This window comes from Panthera onca, chromosome B3 (genome assembly GCF_046562875.1).
Source record: "Panthera onca isolate mPanOnc1 chromosome B3, mPanOnc1 haplotype 2, whole genome shotgun sequence".
NCBI lineage: Eukaryota > Metazoa > Chordata > Mammalia > Carnivora > Felidae > Panthera > Panthera onca.
The window spans coordinates 21,905,925-21,919,924 of record NC_138344.1 but is presented as its reverse complement, the minus strand read 5'-3'; the positions used below and the strand labels follow the sequence as shown (position 1 = coordinate 21,919,924).

The window sequence follows — 14,000 nt, the reverse complement described above, 5'->3', positions numbered from 1 at the left end:
AGTTCCACGGGCAGTCGCTGGGCAGCTGCCAACCTTGGCTACCCTGCTGGACAGTAGCAACCCATTTTGTACTTTCTGTTTCTAAGCAGCCAAACCTGGAGCATGTCTGAATTTCTTTCATCTTTAGCCCCTGTGTGCCTGCATTTTACCTTAGAATAACATCCCTTTACAGTTGTAAGCCCCTTCAGGTCCCAAGAGCATTTTCAGAGGCTGTCCTTGTCAGTCTTCACCAGGAGCCTTGAAACAGTCCAAGCCCCAAGGTAATGGATGAAGCAGGGGTGAAATGGCTTCCCAGGACTGCACACTGGCAGGGGACTCTGCTGGTACCAATCCCAGGTCATCCCTGATGCCTTTCCAGTTGACTCTGCAACAGAGTAGAGGTGGGGTGAGGGGAAGAGAATCCAGCAGGAATGGCCTCTCTCTACCTTAATGTGGGAGTTATGGATCTAGGTTCTCACCCAGAAGCTTCCATACATGCACTGTATCCATGGTTTCCAAGCACACTCCTAGGCCCTCTGTCCACATTCAGGGGTGTCATGAAAGGCACCACCAGACTTAATGTGATGATGTCTGCAACCTAGCCACATTCCACCTTTTGGAACTAAGATAGATACAGGTCTAAAATGGCTATTTTATTTTAGAAACTATTGTTCTCCTAGGATGATAGTTCCCACAAAGCATTGGTCTTTCCCTTTGTTTTGGCTGATAGCCTTTCCCCTCTCCTCATTGTGTTCCTGATCTTTATTGCTTTTAAATCACTGGAAATTTTCTTGCATTTCCCTCTATAGGAACTTGCATTTTGAAAAGCATTTCAGCCTACCAGACCTTCACATAATTTATTATGGACATATTTTGCACTTACAATATCAGGGTGTAAAAAGCACATCTCCCCTTTATTTACAGGAAGTTGTCACAGACTTTTCCTGAATTTAAATTTGCTTAGAATTTAGCCAGGACATGCTGCAAGTTTTGATTCCATTAGAGAACCGTTTTGATTCCATTAGAGAACCGAAAACAAAACTGCATACTACTTGGCCTGAGACCTCAATGCTTTTTTTGTGCCTTCCTGAGTGACAGACTAATTGACGGTCGATATGTGAATTAAAACTCACTTCCAAGAAAAAAAAATTTTCTCTTAAAGCTCTCAGGGAGACCAAAAAATAAAGCCACCCCTTCTGTGCCTGTCCCAGCACACTTGGCTATTGTGAATAATTCTGCCTGTGAACATGGGCATACAAGCCCCTGCTTTCACTTCTTGTGGACATATACCCAGAAGTGGCATTGTTGGATCATGTGGTAATTCTATGTTTAATTTTTTTGAAGAACCGCTATATTGTTTTCCTTAGAGGCCATTTTACATTCCTGCCAGCAATGCACAGGGTTCCAATTTTTGTACATGCTCACCAACACTTGTGATTTTTTTTTATTTTTTATAATAACCATTCTAATGTGTATGAAAGGGTATCTCGTTGTGGTTTGGGTTTGCATTTCTCTGATGATGAGTGATGTTGAGCATATTTTCATGTGCTTATTGGCCATTTTTATATCTTCTTTGGAGAAATGGCTACTCAGGTCCTTTGCTTATTTTTGAATGGGGCTGTTTGGGTTTTAGGTTGAGCTGTAGGAGTTCTTTATGTATTCTGGATATTAATCCCTTATCACATATATGATTTGCAAATATTTCCTCTCATTCTATGGGTTGCCTTTTTTTCACTCTGTTCATGGTGTCTTTGGATGCACAGAACTTTTTAATTTGGTTAAGTCCATTTTTTTAAATTTTATTGCTTATGCTTTGGTGTCATCCCCAAAAAATCTTTGCCAAATCCAACATCATGAAGCTTTTTTCCTAATTTTCTTCTAAGAGTTTTATAGATTTAGCTCTTACATATAGGTCTTTGGTTCATTTTGAGTTAATTTTTATATATGGTATCAGGTGAAGACCCAACTTCATTCTTCATGTGGATATCCAGTTTTCCTAACACCATTTGTTGAAGAGATTGTCCTTTCCCCATTGAATAGTCTTGGTACTCTTATTGAAAAATCATTTGGCCATAGATGTGAGAGCTTGTTTCTGGACTCTCCATTCTATCCCATCATTCTGTATGTCTGTCTTTACATGCATATAACACTGTTTTGATTCCTATAGCTTTGTAGTAACTTTTGAAATCAGGAACTATTATATCTCCAACTTTGCTCTCTTTATCAAAATTGTTCTGACAATATTGACTCTTATTCTTTTATATTTAGTGTCTTCCCATTTCTATTTAAGAATTCAGAAAATGTATTATCCATGAAACCATTTTGAAAGAGCTACTCAGAGACTCCCTATAGTAAAATAAAAAAATTAATTCAATAAAGTAGAAACAAAAGATACATAAATTATACATGATTAATTAACAAACAGGAAAATGCAGTCACATGTTGTAATTTAACAATGTAGCCATGAAGCTTAATGCAACTGTTAAGAAATTATTCTTCAGAAACTACAAGCATGAAAATTAAAAGCAATTCAGAGTATTTTAAATAATTTAAACAAAATATAACAGATAGCAAGGGAAGGGAATTACATTGAAATAATTGTCTTATCCTGTTTGGAAATTAGAGGCTAATATCTGTTCATCAATTCTCAAGGTAAAAAAAATTAATATACTTATATGTGTAACAAACTTAAGATAAATGCTAGAAGTAAAAATAAGATATATAACTTCTAAAAAAATTACAAGAAAAATAAGACCAATCAAGTCAGCTGAAGACAGTAAAGAAATTAACACCATAAAATTTGAGGAGTAGAAAACACTAAAACAGATGACGAAGAATGAGCCAAATACACCAGTCATCTACCTACCCTACTCTTAATGCTACTCAAAAAATAAAAATGAACTGGGGTGCCTGGGTGGCTCAGTCAGTTGAGTCCGACTTTGGCTCAGGTCATGATCTCGTGGTTCGTGAGTTCAAGCCCTGCATCAGGCTCTGTGCTGATGGCTCAGAGCCTGGAGCCTGTTTCAGATTCTGTGTCTCCCCCTCTCTCTGACCCTCCCCTGTTCATGCTCTGTCTCTCTCTGCCTCAAAAATAAATAAACATTAAAAACAATTTTTTTTAAATAAAAAAAAAATAAAAATGAACAGATTAAATTCCCCAACTAAAGTACAGCTACTCTGAAATTGAATAAAGGATTAAATTTTATCTATAATGTTTTAGATAAGACACAGCTGAAAAAAAAGATGGCCTAAAGAGGTAAAACTATAAAGGAATAGGCAAAACTATCACAAGCAACATTACAAAAAGAACAAGGAGCAGTAAGACAAGCAGTAGAGTATAATTCAAGGTGGGAATATATACACAGACCAAAATATTTTATATTAGTAATAGAAACCACCAAAAAGAGAGAAATCATGTTAGCTTCGAAATGTTGAAAGTAAAGCACCTATGCGTATGAAGATTTGTGATTTCTCCATCTGGGTGGGAGATGTGAAAGGGGAAGCCAGCTAGGAGTCTGGAACCTCAGGGTACTTGGGAACTGTGGGGACAAGACACATCATTCCAGGCCTCAGGGCACACCACTGGACAGGGGCATTCCATAGACACAGGCAGGATCCTTGGACTTCACCCAGAGTCTAAGTGTTATCATGTAGGAAAGCGGGGTTCCTGTACCACATGTGGGTCTATGTAGGGTGCCCAAATGTGACCTAGTACCCTCCCTGCACCTGTGAAGTCACAGTCCTCCTAGCTTAAGAGTGTCCTAGGGTTATGATGCTTGCAAGAAAACTCTACATTGCATATAAGTGAGTGGATCTCAGGAGTCAAGATGCTGTGGCACAAGGTGTGCCCACTTGGAACAAGGTGTAGTCCACAGGGACCCTCTCTACTCACAATGCTGTTCATGACACTCTGCCCTCCACGTGGAGCACTGTGCATCCTGTCAGGACCAAGGTGTGGTCATCACTATGACTGCTTAGATACCCCATGGTCCAGGTAGGGATTTTGAACAGTTTCCTAACTTTGAGACTCCTCATAGACCACACCACCCAAGGGTCTCATGGAATGTCAGAAGTCAGGCTTTGGTCTAGGAGTCCCTCTGGGAAGGACTGGGAAGGATCCTTCTGGGAAGATCCAGAAGGATCTTCTGGAACATCAGCACAGTGCATGAACTTCTTCTGTGTTCTAACCCACAGCCACTTCTCACACTTCCCCACTGAGCAGACTTGTCCCATGTGTGTATCCTGACCTGCCTCTAGATGCCTGCATTTATTTAAAAATTAAAAGGTGGGGTGGTGTGTTAAGAAGGGAGAGTCAGAGATATGGGGTTCACTATCAAGACCATTTCAAGTTCACATTGAATATTTAAAATCACTTTTAAATTTGAAATATTCACATTTTAGTTTTAAAATGTATTAAAAATTATTCATAACACTGAAGTTTTAAATTGTCATTTTTAATGAAATATGAACATTCTGCTTTATCCTTGTTGTCTTTTCCAGAGCCCTCAGGGGTTGTGGTCCCACACCATCTACTGGAGCAACAATGGGCCATTTCCAGCAGGGACGGTGCAGCATTGCCCTGGCTGCCTGATTGCCACACACCCCCAGAGAATCACACTGTTTGAAAAGTAAGTCCCGTGTTCATGGGTTCCTAGTGACTGTGCCAGAGGGACAAATGCAGTCAACACCTCTAGCAACAGCACTTGTAGTGGTCCTTGGAGAAAATTGTCTGGGATTCAGATCTAAAGCCAGGGATAGTGTTATTTGTTCACTAAAGTTCATTCAGAAGATTATGAAATGAGTTTGGTATTGCATTGAATAATAAACATTATTCTCAAAAAAAGAAAAACATGATTGTAGTAAATGACCAATAAGTGATTTGATTTATACCTAGTACAAAATTTACCAACTAAGTCTGTTGCCATCTGTTGCTACCATGATTGATTTTTAAACTACTGTAAGAGTAATATAAACAAAAGTAGTCTTATCACCTTCACATATTATTTTCTTTTTTAATGTTTCCTCTTAGTTCTTATCCCAAAATGTAATTTTCATCTAGTTGATTAAAAGCATAGCATTGCTTTTGCCTTATGACTCCTTGAATGAACATTTTCTTTTTGTCTGCCTTTTATTTTGATAAATTTCAAATCTATTAAAAAAATGGAAACTGAGCACCCATATATCCTTCACTCAGATTTACCAGTTGTTTACCCACATAGACACACACACATACACACATGGAATATATATTTGGGTGTGTACATATATGTGTGTTTAGTGTTTTCCTCTGAATCATTTGAAAGTAGGTTGCAGACATCATGACATACTTTGGCAAATATCTCCTAAGTCTATTGGCTTTTTACTTCAAAACTGTAGTACCATTATCACTGGGGAATTTAGCATTGATAAAGTAATCTTATCCAACATATAGTATTCAAATACCTCTGGTTGTTCCCAAAATATTCTTTGTAGCTGTTTTCCCCTATCTTGCATTCAGTTAAATATCATGCCCTGAATTTGGTTAGGTGTCTTTAAATCTAAATCAAAATGCTACTTTTGCTTTTATCTTTTTTGATTTTTGACGTTGTTGAAGAACCTAATAAGCCATTTATTTTGAGCAGAGTCTCACAGTCTGGATTTTCCTGGCTGTTCCTTCCTCCCTAGGCACAGACACACGTTTTGTGTGTTTACAATGCAGCAGTGGGTTCACCATATCATTGTAACCGGGCATGGTGATGACAAGTTTGTTCACCTGGTTAAGTTGGTCTCTGCCAGAATTCTCCCTTATAAAGTTACTGGTTTTTATCCCTTGTAATTAATAAGTAATCAGTGGGGCAAACTTTGAGACCATGTGAATATTCTCCTGCCTAGCCCATTTTTCACCCACATTAGCATTTATTGACAGTTGTGTGATGATTTTTAACTAATCAGTTAATCAGCACCACATTTCTTCCCTGCAATAGGTTTCGTTATTTTTTTCATTCTTCCGTGGTTTTGAGCTGCCACACAAGGGGATATATCAAAGCAGTCAAGAGAAGGACTCTGAAATTAGACCGTCTGGGTGCGCGTCTGATATGCATCCCATCTCTGGCACACACTAACTGGATGACCTTGAGCAAATACTTCATCTCATAAACCCTCAGTGTCCTTATCATGAAAATTAGGAGGCAAAGAGTAACCCTTGCACGGGGTGTCTGGCAGGGATGGAGCCCACAGTTGGCCTCACTTAGTATTAGTTTTTATTATCAGTGGCAGGGAGGACAGGCTGAGTGCCTCTGGATGCTGCTTCACTCCTGAGATTTTCTGTAATCCCTGAAAGCTGAATAAGACCCTAAGCGAAAATGCTGATAATGCTGAATGACAGGGCAGAGGTTCCCCAGGATGTGAGTGGTCATATTTTTAAGTCCCTGAAGTTAGAAGGTTGCATAGAGATGCAAAATCCCCAAGACAGGAAGCATTCATCAGTGAGAAGCATCCTAATGGTATCCACTCTGCCATTCTGGTTATTTCTAGCACTCTTCATTGCTTTGCTCCTTCCCCTCACTGGGCTTGGATCTGCCTAGTCTGCTGGCAGTTTTGCCTTTCAGTCACTAGCAAGCAATGGGACTTTTTGTTTGAAGATTATTAGGTTTATTTCTGTGTAGATGAGGTCCCCATGGGTTTATTTGAGCTCCATTGTCTTGGAATCTTCCTTGAGAATGTTTTGGAAATTATACCAAGAAAATACATGTTAGTTTAGGAGCTACAACACATGGACGTGGATTAGGCTGTCTTAAAAAAACAAACAAAAAGACTGCCCTTGGAGAACATATTTAGCTAGAGTATCTGAAAAGTGCTTCCTCTAAAAATTTTACTTGCCTGAATTCCTTCCCCATGACTTTTTGAAAGCACACGAGGGCTGGTTTCCACAAAGAAGGGCTATTGTAGGCATGCATGCTTCATCCTGCATGTTTCCTGGCTTGTGGCTTTCGAGGCTGAGCTTGAGGCCCCTCTGAGGTGTCACCCATTCTCTTACTTTCTGGGTGATGCCAGGCCAGCCACCCTGAGGTTAGCCATGGCAGAGGATGGGCCCTGAAGACCCAGATGTAACATCTCTACATGGGCATAAACCCGAAGTCTCCCAGAAGGCTCACCACCGCCTCCTCCTCCTATCTTCCTCCTTTTTAGCTGTTAACATGTCAGGAACCCTCCGCCTATCTCTGTGTCCCTTTGATGAGCTCCTTGGAGAAGGGACCATGATATAGGCACAACATAATAGTTTAAGGGTTGAGTGAAACACAGTTAAAACCCAGATGTGCAGTTCTGCGTAAACACAGAGGAAATCACTTGGGTTTCATTCAAATGTGTGGGTGGAAATATCAGAGCTGCCTTTCTTCTCTTCTCAGTGCATCCTGTGGAACTCTGTCCACTTGGAAACCTGAGTTATCTGGTCTTAAGTGAGTAGCATGCTCCTAACCTGTGTTCTTGAAAATGACATAGAAACAGCCAAGGAAAAAAGACCCCTGTGGAGAAGCCCTTCCCCAAGGCTTGCAGGTCCCAGGCCTTGCTGGGGGGGACCTCCTCAGTGGCCTGAGCAGGTCCATGAGTCTCTGTCTTCCTGCTCCCTTGACTTCCCTATTCCTGGGGACTCCCACAGCCACTGTCCTGAGGGCTGCACAGATCTCTGTCTGTGTCCCGGGACCCCATTTTTCTTTATGGCAGATGTGATCAGGGCACTATGTCTTTCCATGTCCCTCCCACACACAGTGAGCTATACCTCCCCAGGAAGGACAGAGTCTGGGCCCTGAAGCAGCCACGGGGCTGGGGTGGCACACCCAGGCTGGGAGAAGGACAGTAGAGCCCAGGGCTTGATGTCTGCCTGGGGAACCGGGCTCTGCTCATTGGTGCCAAATGTGGAGCAAAAGGGTGGAGGTGCTGGGTGAGACAGGTATGTCCTTCCATCTGTGTGAAGTCCTAGCCCATGGTCTGTCTGGTTCTAGGATCTGGGATCAGGTGCTCACTCCCTGCTATCTGGCTGGGTTGCCATGGCTTCCCATCTGCCCAGTGGAGACAGTTGTCCCTGTTGGTTAGGCCTCCCAGAGTGGATTTGCCCTTGATTCCAGGTGCCACTTGATTCCAAGTGGATGTGTCCCTTGATTCCAGGTGCTGAGTGTTGGAGGGCAGGACAGAATGTTCACCTCCCTCTTCTACTGGTGCATCTAGCAGCACTCAGCACCAAGGATTCCATGTAGAAAACCCATTCCTGACCCTCAGGGTCCACACTCAACAGTTGCTGTTGTCAGAAAGGAGCTGCGTAGGGCAAACGCCAAAGCCCATGAAGTCCTGTAGTAGGGCTGTCCCTCTGAATGTCCTAAACTGAGCAGAATGTCCCCTTGAGCAGAAGGAGCTGCAGATGGAGGAAGGTGAGCAGTGGTCTCAGCATGGCCCCACTGCAGGCACGTGTCTCCAGCTTCCTCTCCCAAGGATGGAATTAAGGTTCCCGTCCACTGGGGCTGCCAGGGATACACCGATGTGGTTTCCATCCATAGGCCTCAAGCCCAACTCTTGGTTACACCAAGGCCTGGCTGGGGGCCAAGTGTGAATCAGCTCTCTAGGCCTCAGTTTCCTTATCTCTGAAATGGGGATGGTGGTGATGATGCCCTCCACATGGGGCTCAGCTGAGGACAAAGTGAGTTAATTCACGAAAAGTTCCCAGAGCTGTGACACTTGGTAAGAATGCTAGAAATCATGTTGTAAGTATGCAGACCTAGGGGAATGCTTAGCTCATAGTGAGCAGTGACTTTCAGCTCCCTTCCCCTGTCCTCCCACCCACTTTGACTCAGTTTTTATCAACAATTGCGTTGTGAAATAGCACAGCGCTGCTCTTGAGGGCACTTTGTGGTCTGTGGGGTTGTGTCCCTTGGGTCAGGACCGGAAATCTGTGATTCATTATTTTTGGTCTGTTTTTCATGGTTTTCTCATGTGCCCAGAATTAAAGCTCATTGTGCCCACAAAAGGCACTTGATAGTCACTGAGAAATGAGACCGGCCTTGGAGCCCATGGCCCTGTGCCACTGACTACATCTTACCTCCCAACTGGGTGACAAGACTGGTTAACACCAGTCCCACCTGAGCGTCCTCCTGTGCCATCCTTCCCTGGCCTTCAGACCCTCTCCTGGCCTTCCCATCAAACCAGAGGCTTTTCCCCTCCAGCCCAGGATTGCTCCAGAAGCTGTGGAATCCAGCTGCCTGTGCTCATAAGCCTTTTATCTGATACTCACAGATAGGTCTGCATGTGACCCATGCACTCCCTCAGCTGGTCTTGAAATCCTGTGCTCGCAAGCACACATCCAAGTGCACGTCTGACATTTTACATCATAAATTTAAATAGGGACAAAGATGTAATTTCTTTCATATTGTAATAATGACATTTTATTTTTTTAACTTTATTTATTTTGAGAGAGAGAGAGTGCTGAAGGGTGAGAGAGAAAGGGAGAGAGAGAATCACGAGCAGGCTCCGCACAATCAGCTCAGTGCCCAATGCGGGGCTCTAACTCACAAACCATGAGATCATGACCTGAGCCAAAGTTGAGAGTCAGACACTTAACCAACTGCACCACCCAGGTGCCCCAATAATGACATTTTAAAACAGCACAGATGCGTCACTTTTTTATTGAGGTATAGTTGACATATGTTAGTTTCAGGTATACAACATAGTGATTCAACAATTCTGTACATTACACAATGCTCCCCATGATAAGTGTAGTTACCATCTGTCACCATAAAACATTATTATGTTATATTTTAAGTTTTATTTCTTATTTTTTTAAATTTAAATCCAAGTTAACATATAGTATAATAATGATTTCAGGAATAAAATTTAGTGATTCATCACTTACATATAACACCCAGGGCTCATCCCGATAAGTGCCCTCCTTAGTACCCCTCACCCCTTTAGCCCTTCCCCCTGACCCATCACCCTGCCAGCCACCCTCAGTTTGTTCTCTGTATTTAAGAGTCATTTATGGTTTGTCTCCCTCTCTGTTTTTATCTTATTTTTGCCTCCCTTCACCTATGTTCATCTGTTTCGTTTCTTAAATTCCATGTATGAGTGAAATCATACAATATTTCTTTCTCTGACTGACTTATTTCACTTAGCATAATACATTCTAGTTCCACCCACGTTGTTGCAAATGGTACGATTTCATTCTTTTTGCTCACTAACAGTCCATTGTATACATATGTACCACATCTTCTTTATCCGTTCATTCGTTGATGGGCATTTGGGCTCTTTCCATACTTTGGCTATTGTCAGTAGCACTGCTATAAACATGGGAGTGCATGTACCCCTTTGGTTATTACAATATTATTGACTATATCCCCTTTGCTGTACTTTTCATTCAGATCTAGCACTTTTAAAAAATATACATTGTGGAGGCGCATCTGGGTGGCTCAGTTGGTTAAGTGTCTGACTCTTGATCTTGGTTCAGGTCATGATCTCACAGTCATGCTGAGCACGCAGCCTGCTTGGGACTCTCTCTGTCCTTTCCTCTCTGCCATTCCCCTGCTTGCTCTCTCTCTCGCTCGCTCTCTCGCTCTCTCTCTCTCTCCCTCTCTCTCAAAATAAATAAATAAGCATTAAAAAATATATATGCACACACACACACACATACACGTACACACATAACGGGATATAAAAACCACCCATTCAAAATACAGAATAAATAGATCCTTCCTTCACTTTGAAAGTTTACACCATTTTGTTTCCTCCTTGAATTTATATAGAAATATGAAATTCCACATCCTCCACAAAAATCTATCATAATTTTCTGCTTAAAAGACATTCACTGATTATCCTGTCACATGTCTTGGCATATTTGTTTGTGTATGTTTGGTACACAGATATATATATATATATATATATATATATATATATATATATATATATATATAAACACACACATACATATGTTAAAATATTTCATTTGGCTTTTTACTAATACCATTTGTAGTATTGATTAGTGTTAAGTTGATCAAAACAGGATAATTAAAAAACAAAATGAAATGTATCATGGAACAGTCTTAATGAGATGGATAACAGAGAGGCTTCTGGGGAGGAGGCTTCTGGTGTAAGGAGTCATTGTCTGTCCCTTTGTGTGGCATCTGGAGGTTTGCACTCCAGAACAATGGAGGACGTGGGAAAGAAGAACCTGCAGGGAAGGCGTCTTACCCACAGATGGATTTTAGGATAGATTATATATGGATTTGAGAATGTGAAAGTTGGTTGTTTACATTTTTTTAATGTTTATTTTTGAGAGAGACAGAGCATGAGTGGGGGAGGGGCAGAGAGAGAGGGAGACAGAATCTGAAGCAGGTTGCGGTCTCTGAGCTGTCAGCACAGAGCCCAACAAGGGATCGAACTGCAAGATCATAACCTGAGCCAAAGTCGGACACTCAACCAACTGAGCCATCCAGGTGCCCTGAAAGTTGATTGTTTAAGTGTTCCACACTCGTGTCCCTTGAAAAATCTTAATGTGCCCCAGGGGTGCCCAGGCTCTCCCTGCTCACTCCGGCCTAGATCTGGTCCTGCTGCCAAGGTTGGATGCCCTGTTGTCACCATCCTCGCCTCTGCATCCCTTTGTGATCATTTCCATGTGTGACACTGACCTCCCCTACCCCTACAGCTTTCTTTGGAACCATGTAATCTTCTAGAATGCAGTTGTGTCCTTGATCCCATTATGGCCTTCCAAGTATCTGTGTAGACTGAGTCTCCCAGAGAAGTTCAGAGATAGCTGAATACTTGTTTTTAAAACTTTAATGTATATAGTATGTCATATTCTGGATCTTTCTTTCCTGGAGTCAATGTATTTCTCCATGTTGGCTATACCTTCTAGGGTAGCATTTCTGTATGCAGCTTTTTCTTAGGCCCATGGCAATGTGTGTACCTCAGTGTGGGCTCATTGGCATCACCAATCAGGAAACCCTAGTAACCAGACCCAGCTTTGGGGCCTCCTCCTCAAAGCCCAGGTGCCGAGCCATGGAAAAGAAGAACAGTCCCCAGTGAGATAGAATGAATATCAATTCTTAACAGGCTTACATTCTCAGGGGCAGTTTTTAAATCTTCTGTGATCAGAGAGGCCTGTCATCCACATAGACATTGTGCCACCACGAATGTGTGCATGTGGGGTGGTCAGTTAAGATAATGCCTGGAGAGCAGTGTCTCTAGGGATCCTTTTCTAGTGTTTTGCTGAATTCCCTCTGTACCTTGTGGGAATTCCTAAAGCATGCAAAGCCCAGTTCTCAGACAAAATCATTTATTAGCATGCACCAAAACTTTACTTAACTCATTGATAAGGGAACCAGCAAAAGATAAATGATCTGGCTCCAAGTACACTTGAGTAACTAGAATTTATAGTCAGCTAGAAAAGAAATACAGAAATAAGATGCTATGTTAAGCTAACTCCCTAGAGGGTAATAAAATAATACTTTATCTAAGGTTAACTTTTGTACTGAGGGCAATAAAAATCACATTGTTATAAATTTTTGCAACTTAGTGTCTAATTTTACAGAGCTATAAACCTTCTGCATCTTTGTAAGTCGTTAGTTGTTACATAAGGAGTTGTAACACTTCTCAAGAGTTTCAGAATCAGATAAAACAGGCTTATAATAAGTCAGTGTTTTAGCAGGATATCAAAAACACAAGTAATCCCCATTTTTTCCCTTTTTTTTCAAGTTTAGAGTAAATTTTTCTACAACAATTAGCCAAAAAAAAAAAAAAAAAGATGAATGGGGCACCTGGTAAAGCATCTATCTCTTGATTTCAGCTCAGGTCATGATCTCACAGTTCGTGAGTTTAAGCCCCACATCAGGTTTCTTTCTGACAGTGTGGAGCCTGCTTGGGATTCTCTCTCCCTCTCTCTTTGTCCCTCCTCTACTTGCGTGCTCTCTCTCTCTCTCAATAATAAATAACTTTTAAAAAAACATTCCTGACAAATTATCAGTGATCATGTAGCACCATATTAAGATGCTGCCTTTTGACTTGCACAATGAACTTGAACCCTCATATAGATGCTGCAAGGGCGTCTGTGGTAGGAAGCTTCTGACATGGCTCCCAATCTTTCCTGCCTCCTGATATCTACATCCTTGTGTTGTCCCCCATCCTTGTGTGGGGGCTGCACCTAGTGAATTGCACCCAATGAACAGGGTACAGCAAATACGATGGGCTGCCACTTCCAAGATCAGGATACAAAAGACTGGAAGCTCCATTATGCACATGCTCTCACTGATTCTTCTCATGTCCTTGCTCTGATACAAGCTGTCATTTTGCAGTTTCACCAGGGGAAATCCCATGTGACAAGAAATTGATTCTCAGTTCAGTGACTTTCGAGAAATGATTCTGCCAACAATCACATGAGTGAACCTGGAAGGGGTTCCTTCCCTGGTGGAGCCTTTATGCAAGACTGCAGCCCCAGCCAACATTTTGGTTGCAATCTATGAGAGACTCTGAGTCAGATGACCCAGTTATACATAACCTGATACCTGACCAGAGAAACTGTGACATAATAAATATGTTAAGTCACTAAATTTTGGAGTAATTTGTTTCAGAGTAATAGGTAACTGATACAGCATCTATGAAATGTGTAGTGTTGATTGTACTTGGGCATGTTGTTCTCAGTTGAGCTCTCCTTCGTTTCTTTCTCTATTTCTCCCATCTTCCTTCTCTCCCTCCTTCTTGCCTATCGTGTCCCCGTTCTTTAACAATCTTTAAAATAATCTTCCTTTCTTGATTCCTGTTCCATCATCCTGTTCTCCCCTTTTCTGGTAGCTGTGATTACATCCCTGACAATTGATTAGAGAGGGCTGAGCCCAGAGGCAGCTTATTTGTGGGGACACCGTGCAGTTCAGGAAAAAAAAAAAAAAACTCCATTCATGACAATGACAAAAAAATTTTTTGGTTGACAGTCCGTTGCTTCAGACTTGCTGTGACTGTTTCCTCTGGAGCTGCAGTGCTTGCCATTTAGTCTCCAGCCCATCAATGCTTAA

General features: G+C 41.7%; 1 protein-coding gene across 2 annotated transcripts in view; it reads left to right on the top strand.

The window, feature by feature from the left end:
* The window catches only part of OTUD7A (OTU deubiquitinase 7A), a 372,245-nt gene that overhangs the window by 183,402 nt on the left and 174,843 nt on the right, over positions 1–14,000 (top strand). Inside the window, exon 2 of one of the 2 annotated variants that reach the window (XM_060617886.3) lies at positions 4,480–4,607. The exons of the other annotated variant lie outside the window; for it this stretch is intronic. The gene's annotated coding sequence lies outside the window, so the exon portion shown is untranslated. The remainder of the gene's footprint in view (positions 1–4,479; positions 4,608–14,000) is intronic. 2 annotated transcript variants of the gene reach the window in all.